Source organism: Podarcis melisellensis (genome assembly GCF_964234715.1).
Source record: "Podarcis melisellensis genome assembly, chromosome: 11".
In the NCBI taxonomy this organism is placed as follows: Eukaryota; Metazoa; Chordata; class Lepidosauria; order Squamata; family Lacertidae; genus Podarcis; species Podarcis melisellensis.
Window position 1 is genome coordinate 6,224,876 of NC_138543.1, and position 20,763 is coordinate 6,245,638.

Sequence of the window (20,763 nt, forward strand, 5' to 3'; positions counted from 1 at the left end):
CAGTTGACGCAACCTAAGATGACCCTGGCCGATACTGCTACAACAAAAAAACATTCTTTTCTGCTTGTTACCTACTGACACCCTTCAACTGTTCTCTGAAGAGCTTGGAGGTCATTTATTTCTTTAACTCCAGCGAGTGCAGAATGCTGCAGTGAGGCTCCTCACGGGGTCTCTGCCATGGGAGCATATTCACCCAGTTCTTTTCAAGCTGCACTGGCTCCCGGTGGAGTACAGGGTCAGATTTAAGGTGCTGCTTTTGACCTTTAAAGCCCTTCACGGCCTAGGACCCTCGTACCCACTGGACCGCCTCTCCCGGTATGCCCCACGGAGGACCTTAAGGTCCATAAATAGCAACACCCTAGAGGCCCCGGGCCCTAAGGAAGTTAGATTAGCCTCAACTAGAAATGCCCAGTGATTCCCTTATTTTATCTCCATTACCACACACAATGGAAGAACAACATAATGTTGATTATTTGTGGCATGCTTAACCTCGGTTAAGCTTAACCTTGGAGCCAGGGTGGTGTAATGGTTAAGAGCAGTAGTCTTGTAATCTGGGGAACCGGGTTCACGTCTCCGCTCCTCCACATGCAGCTGCTGGGTGCCAGTCAAACCTCTTTGAAGTCTCAGCCCCATTCACCTCACAGAGTGTTTGTTGTGGGGGAGGAAGGGAAAGGAGAATGTTAGCCGCTTTGAGACTCCTTAAAGGGAGTGAAAGACAGGATATCAAATCCAAACTCTTCTTCTTCTTCAGTGTCAGGTGCTGGGATAACTGCATTTCTCTTCAAAATGTCACAACTTTTGCTTCCCATTCTTGGTCTGCCCATCACCCCATCCTCAAAGAACACACGTTTGGGAAGGCCCATAGCTTAATGGTGGAATAGATGCCTAAGTATTTAACAGGCTCAGTGGTAGAGCACATGCTATCCATGCAGAATGTCCCAAGCTCAATTCCCGGCATCTTGATATTGGTCTGGAAAATCACCTCTCTGAGCTTCATTGTATACAGCACTGAGCAACTTAATACAAAGAAGTTTGCTGTGTCTTCTTCATGGAATCTACATGCATATAGTTGGACATGTATAGGGTTTGCGCAGAAAAGCTAATGAGCATGTAGAGCAGGAATGTTCAACCTGTTCCTGTGTGTCTCCCCCCACCCCAATGTTGTTACACTTCAACTTCCATAAACCCCAGACAGTATGGCCAGACAGTATGGTTAGGGACAGAGAGTTGTAGTCCAACACCTGGATAGCAAGAGGTTATGCATCTTTGAAACAGAGCTTCTGGCCAGCTCAGCCAGGAAGAGCTCAAATTTACCAATCCACCCATGCACTCAATCAGTAAGGTTGTGCATCTTAATGAGGCACATATAAGGTAGTTCCTTGCCTTTATGCTATCCTGCTCTGATAAATGAGCTGACCATGAATATGCATATAGACACTCATTGCCTCACCCATATAGTTACAGGAAATGAGGCAGTCCCAGTCCTAGGACAGGTGACAACAAGTAAAACACAAGGCAAGGGTTTACTTTGCAGTCATCAGGTTTGTTCACTTGGGAAGGTAATCCAGAACCAATTTGCACATTACCTTTGGTTACTTATTTCTTTCGCAAGTTGTCTACATGCCTCTAACAAGGGAGCCAAGAACTCACACACTGCAGCTGCAGCACTTTCCACATCTACTAGACCATGGGTAGGCAAACTAAGGCCTGTGGGACGGATCAGGCCCAATTGCCTTCTGGATCCAGCCTGCGGACGGTCTGGAAATCGCTGTGTGGATCGCCAGCATGCACGTTCATTCCCTCTCCCTCACACGGTGGCGGCGCCTCCTCCCTCCCTCCTCCTGGCTTCTCCCCGCCCTGCCTAGAGGAGGAAGGAGGCTGGGCTTTGTTGGTGTCAGCAGCAGCAGCACTCGAGCGGCTGCCATTTTAAGCAGCCCCTCTCCAGAGTCCTTTCGTGTGCTGCTCATCATCCCGCTGCAGCTGCCGGCCCCTACCGCTCGCAAGACACAGGTAAGCAACCACCGGGGTCTGTGGTGCTCTTGCATCACCCCCCCTCCCAAAATATAGTCCGGCCTCCCACAAGGTCTGAGGGACAGTGGACCAGTCCCCTGCTGAAAAAGTTTGCTGACCCCTGGACTAGACAGATCCATGTTGGAGTCTTTATAATTGTAGATACCACTATAGCTGCATAGAGCATATTCCCAGCTTACACATTACACTGCACATGAGTGTATGCAAATGAGGGAAAGGGATATGGACCAGTAGACAAACTATGGATACACTTTTAATATCAAGAAAGGGACTATTTTAGGTGGGCAAATGATAAAATATAGATCCATGACTAGTTGTTATTATTTATGGTTTGAGCATTCAGATTTGTTTTCACTGAGGTTATACATTGTCATGTCAAGCAATTGTCACCACATACATCCATGTTCGCATTTTCTTATTGTAAAAAAGTCTGATTTGGGCAGAGCAATCAGCTTTAACTGAGCGTGATCTGTTGCATGGCACCGTTTTAAGTGAAGATGTCTGGCATTGAAACTGAGGACACCCATGTGCAAAGTACATGCTCTGCCCCAAAGCTGTGGTACAATAAAAGTCTGGCCATTTATTGAGTGCACTATGTCTAGGTTAATCTGGAAGGACCATTCCTTAAATGCTCTAACAGATTAGAATCATCAGTTGAATTGAAGCTGGGGTGTGGGTCTGTATTCATTGACATCAGGACTAGGAGTGCTGGCAAGATGGAAGAAGAGAGGCAGGTGGGGATCCTAAACATAGTTGCAGCAAGACCACATTTCAGGAGACTTGACAGTTGCTGTGTATATTAGTATATTGTGGCATTTGCTGCGCAGGGCAGCTGTAGGCTAGATCCAATGGTAGTTACTGGAATTCTTTAGTTCTGTGCATGTATTTTGCACCAGTTCCACTCAGTGAATCCCAGGGTTCTGGTAAAAAAGAAGAGAAAAGAAAAAAAAACAGCTATCACATGCCTGGACTCTGTCCACCCTATATGTTGCTGCCTCAAAATTTTTATGGATTCCCCAACTTCCCAAGATATTTATGAGACAGCGGCTTTCCATCTGTGGATCCAAGATCCTTCCCCTATTGAGTACCAGTACCAACATTCAGCATATAGAAACAGGAGCTTTCACAGATAAGAGAGAGTCACAATATTGTTTCTTTAAACAAATAATAAATTATAGGGTTTTGTTTATGATACAAGATGGGAGGAGAGAGATCATTAGCTATTAACTATCCCCTGTTTTACTAATTTCTAGTCATCATTTTAGATGCTACAATTGTGGCTATTATCATTCCCCATCCATCTTATCATTTCAAATAAATCAAGCAATGAAAATTTTATAGCGCATCCCTAATTGTGCACCAGACTGGAACTGTTCATACAAATTCCAAGCAATTATAAGCCTTTCTGGGAAACATTGGCAGCAAACACTAGATTAAATGCTTGTAGCAGCAAGCCAGATGGGAAACACAGATAAAAAGAATCCAGTTTCATAAGATTCTCTACTCTAAAATTACAGTAGCATTCAAATTAACCTGAGATGGGGAAACATATTTTCAATACCCTGGAAAGAAGACTTTCCCCCTGAACGTAATAAACTAGGATTAGAAGTATGCTAAACGTTTGTTATTAACCCCCAAAACACATATGCATGTGGTACACTTGACACATTCCACCTTCTATTTTACCCTCATACCAGTCCTATGAGTGAGATAGACTAGATTGACTGTGAATGGGCCAAGGTCACACAGCAAGGATTAGAACCTGGCTTTCCTCATTTGTAGTGATCCTAAGAAGGGGTAGCTGATGTGTGGCCCTCACCATGTCGCTGGACTACAATTCCCATCAACCAGCATGGTCAGTGATCAGGAATGATGGCAGTTGGAACCAAGGCACATCTGGAGCCTCAAACATTAGCCAATCCTGATTTAGAAAGTTTGATAATATTACTGACACTGAATAACCGGATACTGAATTGAGCTGAGCTCAAAGGGCTGGTTTTGAGCCTGCATAGCTCAAACCTCCCATTTCTACAAGGACCACCTTTTCCCACATGAATTTCCCCACACCCTGATAGCTTGGTGTAGTGGTTAAGAGCGGTGGACTCGTAATCTGGTGAATCAGGTTCGCTTCCCCGCTCCTCCACATGAAGCTGCTGGGTGACCTTGGGCTAGTCACACTTCTCTAAAGTCTCTCAGCCTCACTCACCTTACAGAGTGTTTGTTGTGGGGGAGGAAGGGAAAGGAGATTGTAAGCTGCCTAGAGACTCCTTCGGGTAGTGATAAAGCGGGATATCAAATCCAAAATACACCTCCTCCTCCTCCTCTTCTTCTTCTATTCTCTGAGAGATGTTTGGATGATGGCAACAAGACAGCAGGCCTTTTCTGGGAAATGTTCTTCAAGGAAGCTTGCCAGCTGCCACCACCACCTTTTTAGCACCAGGCAAAGCTGTATTTATTTCGTCAGGTATATGGGCATTGATAATGATCTGGCAATCAGTGGTTACTTTTTGGTGTTTGAAGGCAGGGGTGGACATCTTGGTTTAAAGCTATTGTGTATAAGAGTACTTTTAGTATATTTTCATTGTTTTTCTGGTTACACTGCCTTAGTTTGTATTTTAGGCCACAATCCTAGCCTCACTTACCTGGGAGTAAACCCTAATGGAACCCATAAGACTTATTTCCGAGCAGATGTGCCAATGGTACTATGTGCCAATAGTATTATGTGCCAATAGTATTTTACCGGTAATTCTCTTTTTGTAAGTTGCTTCAGGACTTCCTTTGCTTGTGGGAAGTGTTGAATAAATTTAATAAACTAACTTAAATCATATTGCTGGATGGCATAATTTGAATTGCATCATGTTGCTGGAGGACATAAACTGGTCCTTGCAATACAATAACCTTGCTGCCACTTGCTTGACTTGTAGAAAATGGGAGAATGGCAATGGTGTTCTTTCTACTAAGACGAGTAGGGATATTAGCATTGAAAAGTTTCATTTCCTGGAATCTCATGTATCTCCAGGGAGCATGGCATCTATTCAGAATAAGGACCAGTATGGTGGTTTGTACAGATTTTTTTGAGTGTTGAATCCTGTTAACAAATATCTGGGTCAATTAAATCATAATGAAAATATAGCAAACTGCAGGGGGGTGAATTTTGAATTCGTGGGTGGTATAGGAATGTTAAAAACATAGTAGTGGGAATGCAACTTATTTCAGAAAGCCTCTGTAATCCAGATTTTTTTATATATATAAATATTTATTAAGATTTTTTAGATACAAATGCACAGATAATAAAAAGTATAACATGTATCATAACACAGTGTCATAGCTTCTTTGGACTCCCTCACATCTCCCGCTCCCACTTTCATCATTGTAAATTTTTACCAGCAATTTATCATCTTGTTTACGTTCTTGCGTCTCACACATTTAAATGTAGTCTAATAATTCTCCAAAAGGTTTATATTTTCCTCAATCTCACTTATCATCCTGATTCCATCTAGTTTAGTGGTGCTCAATTACTTATGATCTAGCATCCTTCTTAACATTCAACCAAATTACAGTATTTTTGTAAATAAGTCTTAAATTTCTTCCAGTCTTCTTCAACCCTCTCCTCTCCCAGGTCTCGGATTCTGCCGGTCATCTCAGCCAGTTCCATATAGTCTATCAGTTGCATCTGCCATTCTTCCATGTAATCCAGATTTATTTTTGAAGCTGACAATAGCCTCCCTGTATGTGTCTGTTTCCACCACTCTGCCAATGACAACCATCCAGCTCTGAGATAGCAGCAAAGGTGGAAGTAACCACAGGACAGGATAGGATACCATATTTGTATTGCCTAAATAACATGTCTGTTGAGGACATGGCAATTAACAGCTGCAATTTCCAGGCATTTCTGAGCTTGACTGAACATGGAAAGCCCTTAGCACAACATTTTTCAAAAAAATAATTTACTATAACACTTCCTTGACATGGGTCCCATGGCTGAGCTCCTCATAAATTTTCTCATTCAGTCATCAACCCTGCAAGATAAGCTCCTGTTATTTCTCCCGTATTACAGAAGGCAGGCTGACGCTAAGAGATAGAATTTTCCAAAAGCCACCCAGTGAGTTTCATGGCCAAAGGCCAACCTAGATGTGATGTTAAATGTGTCTTTGCATTAACATGCGGTATTTCTTTTTAACACAAATAAGAGATGCAGGGAGCAGGGAGGGTTCTGATAATTATCAGGACTGCAGCAGGTGCAAAGGGAAAGTTTAACCCTTTCATCCCCTACTGTAGTTTTGACGCAAATCACTCCCCCTGGCTCATCAGTACTGTACTCTGCTTTGTACAGGTTTGTAACTGAAATAACTTTCTGTGATTACCTATGTTGCACATAACGTTGAATTAAAATAATAACAACAGAAAAATACCATAAAAGGAGCTCTTTGCAATGGAAAGAAAGCAACTTTGGCCCTAAGTGGAGATATGACCTAGGAGATTTCCTTTCCACTTTTATTCATTCATGTGAACCAATCAACATACATCTATTAGCAGAGGTCAACAGAGTTTTGCTTCCAGTCTTATTATTCATATATCCAAGCAGGGCTCAGAATCTTTGAGAGATAAACCAGACCCTCCACCTGTCCCTATTTTCCAGAAACGTCCATGATTTAGAGAACCTTTCCTGGTTTCTGATCTGATCCTGGAATGTCCCACTTTTCCTTAGGAGGTCCCTATTTTCATGGAAGGAATGTTGGAGGGTATGGAGTTATCAGACCCCAGAACCATCTGAAGGCAGTCCTGTATAGAGATTTTTAAAAAGTGTTTAATGTTTTGTTATGTTTTTATAAATGTTGGAAGCTGCCCATAGTGGCTGGGGCAACCTAGTAAGATGTGTGGGGCATAAATAGTAAAATTATCATCATGGAATGGGACGTCCCTATTTTCATTGGAGAAATGTTGGATGGTATAGATAAACTATTGTGAGGACCATGCCTGTACACAAAAATCAACACATACTAAAATTCATTACATACTATGCCAACAAAACCTTCCCACAAAATAGAAAAGGAGGGAAAACGAGCAACGAGTTAAACAGACGATGAAGGGGTCTTTACATTGTCGTCCATAAATCTTTCCCTGGCTTTCATGGCCTTCATCACAAAAACCGCTACCACATGGGTAATGCGTGGGTTTGCATCAACTAGCAAAAATTTTCAGGACTGGTTATAGAGTTGGGTATAATTTGCAGCAATGCGTCTCTGAAGCCCGAGTAAATGGGGCAATAGAGGAAGTAATGTGTAAGATGTTCTACTGGGGTTTTTGTGTATCTACCGGTCAGATAAGCAGTTGGCAATGTTTGAAACCGTGCCATAGTGAAAGCTCTCCGAAGGGTGGGATCAGTGATCTCCACCAAGTAGTTGGCACAGATTTTGACTGCTTTTACTCGGGGGAACCAGTAGGAAAACCCAGAGTTTTTTATCTTAGCGGAGTCCAAAAAGGCGTCTTTTTCAAAGATCCATTCCCGAACTTTATCAGGGCTCCACAATTTGAGAGTATTAAACTCAGGTAGGTTGTATCTGGATAGAATGTCTAGTAGGCTTTTATGCCAAGTGGTATTATTTTGTAATGATACAAAGGCTTGTTTGGCCAATGAGGTGTTCGGGGCATCTATGAGGTTGGTGAAAAAACGCAGGAATCTTAAGTGGGCCCTGGCAGACACAGAAGGTAATCCTACTTCCACTCTTAGGAGAGCTGCCGGAGTACTCTGGGGGAGGCCTAGAATTCTTCTGAGATAAAAATTTTGGAAGATTTCAAGCCGTTCTAACAGCTTCTGATTCCATCCCCAGAGTTCTACTCCGTATAACATCTGGGGAATCACTTTTCCAACAAAAGTTTTTAGTGCCGGGGTCACCAGTTGCCCTCCCCTCGAATAAAAATATTGCATGGTTATCATGGAATTCAGGCCTTTGTGTATTGCCTTGGTATTTCTCTATTGATGCACGGAAAGTAATTAGGAGATTTTCTCCTAGTAAGGTAACAGCACCACAGTTTAATACATTTAATAGTATTCATTCTTAGGGAAGTGAGCCAAACGTTGAGTAGTGGCAAAACGCCCATCATTATGACAAACAGAAACATGTAGTCAGTGTATGCGCAGAATGCATATGCATTGAATGGTTGATGGAGAATGGATCACTCTGTGTCAAGAAGGTAGACAGCTGAAGCAGGAGATCCAATGCATAAGCACATATGTTCTCCTTTTGATGATTTTTCAGAAAAGGAGGCAACCCAGAATGAGGGAAATGCTTCCTGCTCTCACTCTGAATGGCTTTTGTGACCTCATAATGTAGTCAAAGCCCTATACTGCTAATTATGCTCTGCTCGCCCGGTCCTATAGGGGTAGTGTCCTGGTTTGGTCTAGTCTCCTCTCTGAAATCCCTTGTTTTATCAGAGAGTTTATCATCTAGGGGAGCAGAAATTAAGTCGGTACAAGTTTTAACTATTATTAGATTTTCCTTCCATGGGTATATCATCTTATTTATATGGCCCAAGGGGTCTTCTGTCCAGTCCGTATCGATAGCAGATTGGACTTCCAAATCATCAGCTAGAGATTCCCCGTTCGATAATGATGACTCCAGGTCAGGCATTGAGGAATGTGTCGAAATTTTGTTTATATTTGGCTGTTCTTTAGTAGGTATAACCATTTCAGCAGATGCAGAAAGAGCTGTATCCAGATTAACTAATAGGGGTGGCGAGACAATTGTCTGTATCGTTGTCTTGGCTTTTATGGACCTATTTTGGGGCTGTGGGCTGAATTTGAGAAGGTCCACTGAGCCTCCAATGGCCCTGTTGGTTTGAATTCCTTTGTTTCCTATTTTGCTTTTGGCCTGAGACATCTTCTCTCTTAATTTAGCTAATTTATTTATTATTTTTTCCTTTTCTTGTGACTGTAATTCGTCAAATGAATTCATAAGTGCGCTTTCATTGTTGGATATTCTGGATCCGCCCAAATTCATCCCGTTTATCCATCAGAATTAGGTCACAAAGCATTGTCCTCCCTCTAGATTGGCTTTGTAGTATTGGCTTCTTGGCATCATGATGTTCATACATATTCTCTGACTACCTGTATTCACCTTAGCATGGAATATTTTATCCCCTCAAGCCCCACCTTATAGTTGAACAGGAATGAATAGCAGTCACACACATATTAAAGGAACACAGAGGCAGGGTACAAAAACTTATCCCTGTCATCCCCAGTGATTAATAGTCGAGTCTGCTCTTGCTGCATGGCCTAATCTTAGGATCTGCATCTTATGCAAGAGTGTGCTGGAAAGTTGAGTGGGAGGTAATGTCAGGAGCTGGCTTTTATCTTAAATATATATTTGCAAATTGGGAGCCCATGGGGATTCGCAGCAAGAGACACACTTTTGATAAATCTTCCCTACATAATGTAGTTACATGAGATGGTTGAGTTTTGAGGCTAGATAGTTGGTTCCTGCACACCTAACTCTGAATAGTAGCACTTATAACATGAGTCCAAAACCTAGATAGTACATTCGTACAGTGGGAGATGGAGGTGGGAATACAGGTCAGAGGATGTATTCCTCGTGGTAGAGAGGCGCTTCAAATGACCATCATTTCATACTTGATTTTCAGTTATTTGAAGCTGCCAGAGTTTTGGCCCACTGCAGCTTTCAAAAGGCCAGAGAGGGGTGTTTAAATTAGCACCAGATGAAGCATTGTTCCACCTATTCCAATTAATTCCTTCCCAAAAGATGTCCTTACTTCAGAGTATCAGAGACCTTAAAGGCTTATATCATCTTGAACTGGAGGGGATATGATCAAGGGTTCCATACTTCCATTAACCCTAATTACACTGCCAGGATACAATAAGATGTCTGTATGGAAGGGCAGAACATCCTCTTTCCAAACCATATTATAAAGCTGTTCCATCCTGTTTCTCCATTAATCTCTCGCTGTGTGTTTGTATCAATATGAAAATTTGTATTCAAACAGATGTTTCATTCACACTTAATTTCATATTTTATCACTGTATATATATATTATACAGTATATATATATATATTGTACATATTTGTATTTTCTTAATGTACTTTATCCCAAAATACACATTTTTCAATGCATGTATTGAAGGAGGGAAAATTAAGGTCAGTTCTCTTAAAAAATAGGGACCAAACAAAACCCTCCTCGACCTCTAGTTGTTAAAGAGGTTGATCAAGCCAAAACTCCTGCCCAGCTGCCTCCAACAATCTTTACCTCCTGGAGTGCAATGACCCTTCTCAGCCCTTATCTGGCCTTTTCTTATTTAAAAACAAAACCTTTTTGCATACCTGGGATTGCATCCAGTGAATGTGCAAGCGGAAGACAGCTTGCAAAACCAACCTTTCCCTTCCTGTTCACCCTCTTGCTTCCCTCTGTATCCCCCACAAAAGTCTCTCTGGAGGGTTGCTGCCCTTCCAGAAGATCCTTCTGTCCTGTTTCAGGGGATTCCTTCCTTGCACTGCATTGTTCACGATGGAGGACCAACATGACCCTCTGGAAAGGCTTCGGGGGGGGGGGTCCTGCAGAGCGAGAAGAGTGGGGGAAGATTGGCCGGGCAAGCTGACTCTCACTTCTGCAACTGCTGGATACAATTGTATTTTTGCAACCCTTCGGTACAACAAGCAGAAGACCAACAAGAGACCCCTTGACGCAGAGATCACCTTGACCTGAGCCTCCTGTTTTAATTGCTCTTCTCTTTTAATGTGATTGTGTTATGTTATAGTTCTGTTATGAACACTTGTAATTTAAAGTTTAAATGGGGTTGTTGTATATCATATCGTAATTACAGTGCATTTTTAATTAGTATGCATTTTAATAATTGTTGTGCAATTGAGAGTTTTAATATATATATATATTGTAAACCACTTAGTCATCCACTAGGCATTAAGTGGTGTCTATATATAATAATCAATAATAAAAATTATTGCATAGCTCTTTTTTGCCATCCTGCTGGAAGGTACAGGGTGACCAAGTTGGCTATTAGGGATCATAACTTAGAACCCAACATATAATATGAATGCCCACTCCATCCTGCACTTTGCAAAAGAATGGGACATATTTCTTCATCAATAATTTATTTCAGTACACTCCGAAAAGTACTTACAGCTCTATTCTGCAGGGTTACCCTGTTGATATACTCCTCCTCCAGGCCAAGGGCCTCACATCTTTGTAAGTTGCAGAGTGGCTGTCAAACAAATTACAGCAAAGTGGTTCTTATCAGGCTCTTGGTGGATTTTAACAGGCAGGCAACACCATCTGACCCATCTGATTTCCTTTGAATTTAAAAACGGAGCTTATTCTTCTCGTGCCAAATGTAAATAATTTCGCTTCCATTTCCCATCCAGAGAATCTGACTAGTTCAAAAGCATTTCAACAAATCTTATCTGCCTCATATCCTGCTGACTGGCACAGTCCTGGACTTCAGCCTGAAAGCCAAAAATGTTTTGGCTCCAAGACGCAATAGGAAAGAAACAACAAAGAAAACTGGGAAAGTCTTAGTGACTTATAATGGAAGTGCTGAAAACTGTAGGGATTGTTATGTTTATATGGTTTTTCATTGAAGTATTGTGGGCTGCCATTTTCTATTATTTTTTCCCCACAAAATCTTTTTGGAGGATTGGAAGAAGTTCGTTCTTCTAAAAGTGTATTTATATCAGCCTCGTTCTTCTAAAAGTGTATATATATCGGCCTCTATTCAATTCTTCGTTCCTCCTTAATGAAGTGGTTTTCCAAGTTTTCTGCCCGGAGGGAAAACTTTCCACCCTGACACATCTGCCTGTTGGATCTCACTGCTGTCTTGTGTAAGCTGAAAGTGGGATCTAGAACTCATCCAACATTTGGAAGGAAAGATCAGTGACAGACATTCAAAAAGGCTTGTTCTCAGCTGTTGATCTTCTCTTTAAGGAACCTTTAATAAGCTTCTAAAAGTTGCCTAGAACATAATTTGAAAACACTGCCTCAATGCCAGAAGCTTTCTGGGCTGCAGAAGAATGTAGTTATTCTCCATAAGAGATGAAAGCCAGGGGAAAGTCAAGGATTTAGTATTCTCAAGCAGCTAAATGATCCAGCAGGAACAGTGCCGAGTTCATAAAATGTAGCACATTCTGGCTGTTATTGCTGGCCGGGAAGCTAATATGCTCATGTATAGCAAACAATGGCACAAAACAAAAAGTGTCTTTGATAGTACATTGATTCTTAAAGCAATACCTATGAATCATTGTATGAAGTCGGTGGAGGATATCCTGAATTTTAAAGAGTGCAAGCTTTATGGAAGGACGGAAAGGAAAACAAAATACCATAATTTGGAAAAGAAAAGCAGTCACTTACGGGTCACGTCCACACAATACATTTAAAGCACATGGCTTGTCCCAGAGACTCCAGGGAACTGTAGCTTAGCCCACACAGAGCTATAATTCTCAGCACCCTTAACAAACTGCAGTTCCCAAGATTCCTTGGAGAAAGCCATATGTTTTCATAAAGTTAAAGGACCCCTGACAGTTAAGTCCAGTCACGAACGACTCTGGGGTTGTGGTGCTCAAGTTGCTCTATAGGCCGAGGGAGCTGCTGTTTGTCCGCAGACAGCTTCCGGGTCACGTGGCCAGCAGGACTAAGCCGCTTCGGGCAAACCAGAGCAGCGCACGGAAACGCCGTTTACGTTCCCACCAGAGCGGTACCTATTTATCTACTTGAACTTTGACATGCTTTCGCACTGCTAGGTGGGCAGGAGCTGGGACAGAGCAACGGGAGCTCACCCCGTCACAGGGATTCAAACCTCTGACCTTCTGATTGGCAAGCTCTAGGCTCTGTGGTTTAGACCACAGCACCACCCATGTCCCTAACCCAACCAAACCCACCCTAATTCAGTGGTGAGTTTGCCATCCTAATCTGTAACCCTTCTTTCACCATGGCTTGGGCACTCTGATTATATTTATTAATATATAAATAAACTATACCCCACCTGAAAGATCCTAGGGAATATGGACAAGAAACATAAGAACAATATACAGTACACAGAAGCTAAAGGCATATATGCGCTTAAAAAAACTTGGCAGTAAATCATTAAGACAGAAGTAGAGACATTGGTGGTGAGGAGTATACCTCCTATTTGCCAAGTCACAAGAGCCTGGGTAAAGAAAAATGATTTCTTTGTTGAAACCAAAGAATGCAAGAGACACACACACCTCCAAGGAGCAATGATTCTGTGTGCCCCCTCATCCAGTTCCTAGTGGGGAACATGAGGACAGCCTGCCTCCCACCAATTTTAAGGAACCCACTGGTATTACAGGAGGAAATCCTTAAAATATCTGGGCCCTGGGCTATTTAGGGCTTTATAAACCATTGCTAGCAGGAACGCAGGTAGTGCTGTGGTCTAAACCACTGAGCCTCTTGGGCTTGCCAATCGGTTGACAGTTCAAATCCCTGTGATGGAGTGAGCTCCCGTTACTCGGTCCCTGCTCCTGCCAACCTAGCAATTCAAAAACACGCCCAAAAAGTGCAAATAGATAAATAGGTACCACTCCGGCGGGAAGGTAAATGGCGTTTCCGTGCGCTGCTCTAGTTTTGGTGTTCCATAGAGCCAGAAGCAGCTTAGTCATGCTGGCCATGACCCAGAAAAACTGTCTGCGGACAAACGCCGGCTCCCTCGACCTGTAAAGCAAGATGAGCGCAGCAACCCCAGAGTCGTCTACGACTGCACTTAACTTTCAGGGGTTCTTTACCTTTACCTTTACCTTTTTAAGCCATTGCTAAGAAACATCTTGAATTAAGTCTGGTAGTGCCCAGAAAGCCTGTAAAGAATATTCAAGGTAAGTACTACACAATCCCGTTTTGCTTCTGGTAGCCCCATTTTATGCTAGCTGCTGCTTCTAGACCATTATCGAGGGTAGTCCCACACAGAGCACATTACAAAAATCAACCATGGGTTACTGATAGCAGGCTATCCAAGCCTAGGAATAGCTGTAGCTGGAAATAGGCAATTGTTGACACCAAAGCCACCTGGGGCTCTAGTGTAAACTGTGAGTCAATTAGTATGTACCTGTTCTGTTGGGGAAGTGCTACCTCATCCAAAACAGCCCACCTTCCCAGTTCCCAGAAAAGCCCATCCGCTGCAGAAGTGGTGTTCCTTCTATATCTGAAACATGACTGAATGAAAAACGCATGCACAACATTTCCCCAGCATTCATATAACTCCTGAGTACAAGCTCATTCCCCACAGATAAGTCTATGACTATGGGTTATCTATGACCTTCAAATAAATATATATATACTTGTGGCAGTTCTCCAAGAGCAGTTCCTCCAATCCATGCTCTTCCTGGCATGCTGACTGCTGTTGTTTTTAGGGAGTCACAGAATTATTTCATTTTGTTTCAACAAACGTTCCCTATTATGCCTTTTCTAAATAAGCAGCTTCCTGTTACAGCCCTACAGTGCAGCATGCTTCCGACTATTTTGAAGAGCCTCAAAAGGAAAGGAAGTATGTAAGGCTCTGAAGCAAGTGCCCTGTATTACGGAATAGATTTGAACAGGAGGACAAATACCACGACTCTCAACAATTATGCTCTGCAATGCTGATGATAGCAAACTGAGCAACTTAGCTTTATAACTCCTCTAGTCATAAGACAAAAGTGCATGTGATTATTCAGGAATGATCTAATAAACATTATTGTTTGTATCGCTGTATTGTTTTTAACACTTGATTGGAAGCCGCCCAGAGTGGCTGGGGAAACTCAGCCAGATGGGTGGGGTATAAATAAATTATTATTATTATTATTATTATTATTATTATTATTATTATTATTATTATTATTGGATTTTGAGTGCATCGTTTCACAGATACACAAGGGAAGCATGAATGTTACCACCCTGGGCTTCTTTGGGAGAAAGGGCAGAATATGAATTCAGTAAATAATAATCAATAATACTATGGGAATTCTGGTTTCTAAAGACAGGTAACCATTTTCTGTGCATGCTCCCTTAAAAATACAACCCTCTCCAGGCATTCTTAATTTGTATGTTTGGAGTGATGGAGGCTACCTGTGCTCCTGACCTTCCAGTGTTGAGTGAGGAAGTCTAAAGGACTATACATGTTTGACTGAATGTGCTTACTATGCTTTGTGGCATAAGGAACCCCGATCCAGATTAACCATGCCCAAATGCCTGGCACAGGCCAAGTCCCCCCTCTCATTTTTCACCCAGAATACCTTCTTTCCACACTGAATCTCCCCCCCCCCCCAGGGTGGAATACATCATCCCAACCTTCGAAAGGAACTAAAAATTATCAGAAATAGTAGTAATTCACTGTTCTTGCCATTCACCATTTGATGATCTTCTCATACAATGATAGATGGGTACCCGCTCCTTGTGCTGAGACAGAAAATTGCCCCTTTACTTCTCATCCAAGAAGGGAGTCCATCCTTTGAAGGATTTTATTTCAAGAAAGTATGTTATAGGGAAAGAGAAGCCTGTGGGCACAGCGCCCTTCAAAACACAATAAACATAAACTCTTCAAGTGGGAATGTAAAATGTATTCTGCTGAAGCCTTTGGCCTTATCAACTGCAGCGTAGTATATAACAAGGTCATTAGTAACAAGCCCCACACAATGGAGAACATACATCAGCAGCAGAAAAGCAAACATTGGTCCAAAACATCACAATAACTTCCTGTACCTGTTCTTGTTTGCTTGCTGAGCTCTCAAACATTGTGAGTCTCTGAAATACATAAAAGCGTAACAGCTTGAGTCAATATTTGCTAACCAAAGTGAACGATTTTATTTAGCACGATGACTGGACCTACTGAACAAATACATTATCTTGTATGCCAGCATAACAAGCAGAGACCAGCCTGCAAAAACAACCGGCGTTGTTGAGCCATTTACGGCATATGGTTGTATCTGGGAAAAGCTATTGACTGTTGCAAACTTACACACACCAGGAAGAGATAGAAACTTAAGTGAATCGCCTTCTGCTTTTACCTATAGTTCTGTTAAAAGAGTGTGGGGTGCCTGGACCCCCCTTCTAATTCTGGGGTGACAGGCATTGAATTTAGCATGTTAAAATATAAACCATGTTGTTGTTTTAAAAAAAAGCCAGGCTTGCTTCCTGGTGAAGTAATTACCTCAAGAGACGCACCAGTAAAAGAGCTCAAAAGACGGAGTGATGGTCTGGCAAAGTTTCTCTGCCGGACACAGAGGGGTGGAGCTTTGCCCTGGGCTCTGGATAGTTAGCAAAAGACAATGCAGAGTTGGGAGGGAGCAGTTTCAGAATTGCAGTGGGCTGATGCAAGCGAGAGAGAAAGAGTTGTGTTTTTGCAAGCAGTTTACAAGCTGCAGGGAAGCAGAGTCAGAACACCATGGGGCCCGGCAATATTTGATCCAACACTGTAGCCATGAGAGAGATGAAACCTGCTTTGAACCCCTCCACAGGTTGTATAATTTCACACCGCTTGGAGCCTGGGTTGACGTGTAATAGTTTCTTCTATGATAAAGTCAACCTGATGCTATATTACTCTAGCAGGGTTGACATATGTCCTCTTTTTCCAGGACACGTCCTCTTTTTCATGGGTAGAGCCATCGTAGCGATTCATAGTTAAAAGTAAAAGTCGGCAAATGTGTCCTCTTTTTTGCTCTTCACAATATGGCAACCCTAGAAAGGATTGCCATTGGTATTGCTTGCTTTTAAGTCTGTACACACACTTTGGCCTTAAATTTTAAGCAATGCAACAATTGGAAGGCCCCGCTCATATAAAATCATCTTCTTAAGTTTCCATCATATGCAACAAGTGGTTCAGAATATGGATGATCCAAGTGATTCATAAAGAAAATAACTGCTTTTTGAACATAGCCGGATGGGAGAACGGGTTGATTTTAACAGAAAGAAAAATAATAACATGCAGGAAATCAATAAGGAGGCCCTGGAAAAGAGTAGCCATTCTTTTCCAGTGCAATTAAGTCTGATCGAGGGAGTCTTTTAACCCTCCGGTGTAGATTTTCAGGGGACACTGACTGCAGGAGGAAATTAGAAATTGCTCAAAATTCATCCATGTACTCTATAAGTAGAATTTAAAACAATGGTCATACCTGATCTTATCTAAATGGATGTGGTTGCAGAAAGATGGATTGATGCCAATGTGGTTTTAAAAATTTCCAAGCATTGTGTAAATATCAAGAAGATAAGCTTCCAGATGAAGGAGAACATTGGCGTATTTAATTTATGAATTCACAGTTCTAAATTTTGGCATGAGTACCAAAATTGTCAGTATTCTAACAGCCATTTCCAAAACAGAATCTTTCCCCGTAAAATTCATTGGGAAGAAGCAACAACAGGAATGCAACTTGAAACTGTTGCAGGAACCCCCCCCCCAATCATTCAGTTTGTACAAACACCACACACACACACACACACACACACGACATACGCGGCACTTCTGTTATAAATTCATAGAAAATCAGCAATACATCGGATCTGTACCGTTCAACTTTTATTTTAGACCATGAAGGAAGGACTATCAAAGGGGGGAGACTAGACAAGGCAGCCATAATCCCCAAGTGTACCGACACATTCGCAGCAAGCCCTACCCAGTTGGCATGCCAACCTTGATGGTCCTAGAAACAAGATCATTACACTCACAAAGGACCTGCATATGGAAGTGGATTCAGTACAGACTGAAACACAGGACAATGACCAGCCCTTCCCTCTGGGGGCAGGAAACAGTGAACTCCTCTTTGTCCTCAGGAATGTAATCATGGGGAGGGGAAAGGAGGAATCGGACAGGTGACAAGACACTCAGGTTACCACCACAACTCCTCCCTGAACCCCTCCTCTTTGTGATGTATCAATGATGTAGTCATGATGTAGTTATGATGTAGTCTTAGGGGTGTAGCATGGGCGATTAGTAGCTAATAAAAGTAGGGTCTTCTTTCGTTCAGGGATTCCATCTTGTTCCACCCTGTGGCAGGTGGGAGTCCTGTCGCGACAGTCTTCAATAAAGACCAAGCCTACTGGCTGCTGTTTTGCTCTGGTATTCCTGGCTGGTGTCCTTGTTTTTTTGTCCAAGGGAGCCCTCAGATTTTTCCGTTTACAAAACTACTGAATTACAATACATCAGGAGAGTCAATGTTGTGACTTGCAGATTGAACAAAGAATGCTTAGCACATTGTATGTGTCAACAATGATATAATGCCAACAGAGAAGTTGTCTAACTTCTCCCATCATCCATGACCACTGGTGACATGGGGCGCATGGGAGCCGTGTTACTTCCATGCTAGGTTCCTGATCTGAATTGCTCCCCCAAAACTGTCATTTACCCTTTAAAAGCTATTTACTCAACTAGCCATTGTGTGAAGGGTCAGCTTGTCTAGTCTGGCCCTACTCTTAGGCAAAATGAGGGGGGTGAAGTGCTGGAGTACGGAGCTATATGTGCTTCACAGCCTGCTATGTGCCATCTATGTAAGCCCGCTGTCCTCAGGCATGGCAGAGGTTTCTTTCCCACCACCAATTTTGAAGTGAGATTCAATTAGCCCTCTCTTGATTTCTCTTATCTTTATACCTTTATAAGTATAAAATTATGGGATAAGATAAAGAAGATGAGCTTGGGCACACAGCTGTCTCCAGTGGTAGCCAGTGACATGGTGTGACTTTCTCTTGCTGCTGCTGCTGCTGCTGCTTCTGCTTCTTCTTCTTCTTCTTCTTCTTCTTCTTCTTCTTCTTCTTCTTCTTCTTCTTCTTCTTCTTCTTTTTCTTCTTCTGTTTTTGTGGCCAGGGCTTTCCAGCCCACAACAAATATGGCTTAAGGTTTCAGCAACTTTCCAATGAAACTCAACAGTTCTGGATAGATATCCAGTAGTGACCTCCTGAGTCCTCTCTGCCTTGGCTTCAGTGCCTTTGTGAATTGCTCGACCATAGAGAACTTTAGGTGCCTGATGCAATACCAAGTCCTTTCACAAATGCTTTCTTTTCACACTTTAGATGACTTTCCTGGAGGAAAACTCAAAATACAATATTTTAACATACATTAGAGATTAAATATAGGGATCTTTAAAAAAAAACCAACACCTGTTTTGGAGACTCTTAAAATTTCATCAGTCAATAAGCATTTTAGCCATGCTTCCTGCAAAAGGTGTGCTACAGTTGCCCTTTTCTGCTTTGCAGCCAATCAAATAGGCAAAGCTAGCAAGAAATGAAGAACTATCCAAAGCACACAAATAACTTTCCTCATGAACAGCATTGCAGATTTATAGGACAATGTGGTCTAAGAACACCAATAGTAAATCGCAGGCAGACACTGGAAATAACTCCATTCTAAGAAATATTTTTTTGCAACCAATCATTCTCCTATATCTTGATAGCAACAATGTCCAATTAAGACTCTCTTTTGTGATATAGTAAGCTTTCCCTCTCTCTCTCTCTAAAAAAAAAAATATTTCTTGTCATCTGGCACTAGAAAGGGGTGTTTCAAAACCCCATGAAAAGAAAGATATTGAAAAAATTCCAGCTGAGTTTTTACAGACATAAACTTTGGACAATGTTCAAACAGCCCACAGAATGTCTTGCTTATGTGATCCTTTAATGTTTTTGACCCTTGTCTACTGTGAACCTTTATCTTCTCTGCCTCTTGGCTGCCGAGAGTTTTATCAAGCAATAAATCCAGAAAGCCTATACTTAGTTTCCACCAGTTTTGGAATGCAAGCCAGGTGAAGGTGGTAAAAAAGCGTCTGAGCAACAAGCCGAGGCAGGCGGGCAGGGGGAACCCTAAAATAGCACACGTTTTGTAATTCTGCCAGCGGGTCAGGGAGGAGATGGGACCGAATAGTGTGCCAGTTTTGCACTGTGAAGAAGAGGTGGGCCAGGAAGAAAAGAGAAAAGGTGGGCCTCAGGGGCAGGGTGGGAGAATCAGCAAAGCACAAATCTCACCTGAATGCTGCAGGAGGGAAACAGAAGAAGGAATAGGTGTGTAACTGGGAGCGAGGCAAGGAGCCCTTCAGTGCTTTATGATGTTCATGGCTAGTTGCCAACACTCTGGGGGGTTGTGGGTGGGGAGGCACTGTTGCTGTGTTTGCATAGACACATGCAGCATCTCAGTCATAAGTGTGAAGGCAATACATTAGTTATTGATTGGGAATTAACACCAAGTTGTGACTTTTCTCTGCTATTTCCTCACGATGCAGCCTTCTTTTGAATGTGGCCACAAAAAGCCACTTTGAGTCAAACTTTCCCCACCCTTGTCTCCACACGATTGCTCAGAGAAACTTTTTCATAGGCCAACTAGGAAACGTATTAAATAATAATAATAATCTAATGGTGTTTTTTTTAAAAAAAAAAAAACAACCTGCTGGTTTGAGATCACAAGGATATATTATGCCAGCTCACGCTCCGTAAAAGCAGAAGAGTGGAGACTAAGGCCAATACTTTAAGAAATGTGCCTTGCAATTAGGGATGTCTGGATCTCTCCATTTCTGTTTCCCCATTTCTCAGTTTTTCAATCCTAAATTCAATTCTCCACATTAGTGCAAATATCTCCTAATATATACACTTTTATGCAATTTTAGCCCAATAGGCATGTTTTTCGCAATACATTTTCCCTCCTATAATGCAATCTTTGTATGTTATCTTCATAAATATATGTGCTTTTCTGCACACTTTACCCTAGTATTTGCATTTTTGTATACACCACTTGGCTGACAGACAGTA

The 20,763-nt window shown here is 42.1% G+C and overlaps 2 long non-coding RNA genes across 2 annotated transcripts in view; both read right to left on the minus strand.

Moving 5' to 3' along the window:
- The window catches only part of LOC309380741, a 73,618-nt gene extending 63,033 nt beyond the window's left edge, over window positions 1-10,585 (minus strand). Inside the window, exon 1 of the long non-coding RNA XR_014173097.1 lies at window positions 10,368-10,585. This is a non-coding gene — a long non-coding RNA (uncharacterized lncRNA). The remainder of the gene's footprint in view (window positions 1-10,367) is intronic.
- Window positions 10,586-11,181: 596 nt separating this feature from the next.
- On the minus strand, window positions 11,182-17,976 carry LOC309380765. The gene is made up of 3 exons (XR_014173122.1): window positions 17,711-17,976; window positions 15,745-15,786; window positions 11,182-11,263 (listed from the first exon to the last, which is right to left on the minus strand). It is a non-coding gene; the product is annotated as an uncharacterized lncRNA (long non-coding RNA).
- Between the last annotated feature and the right edge of the window lie 2,787 nt (window positions 17,977-20,763).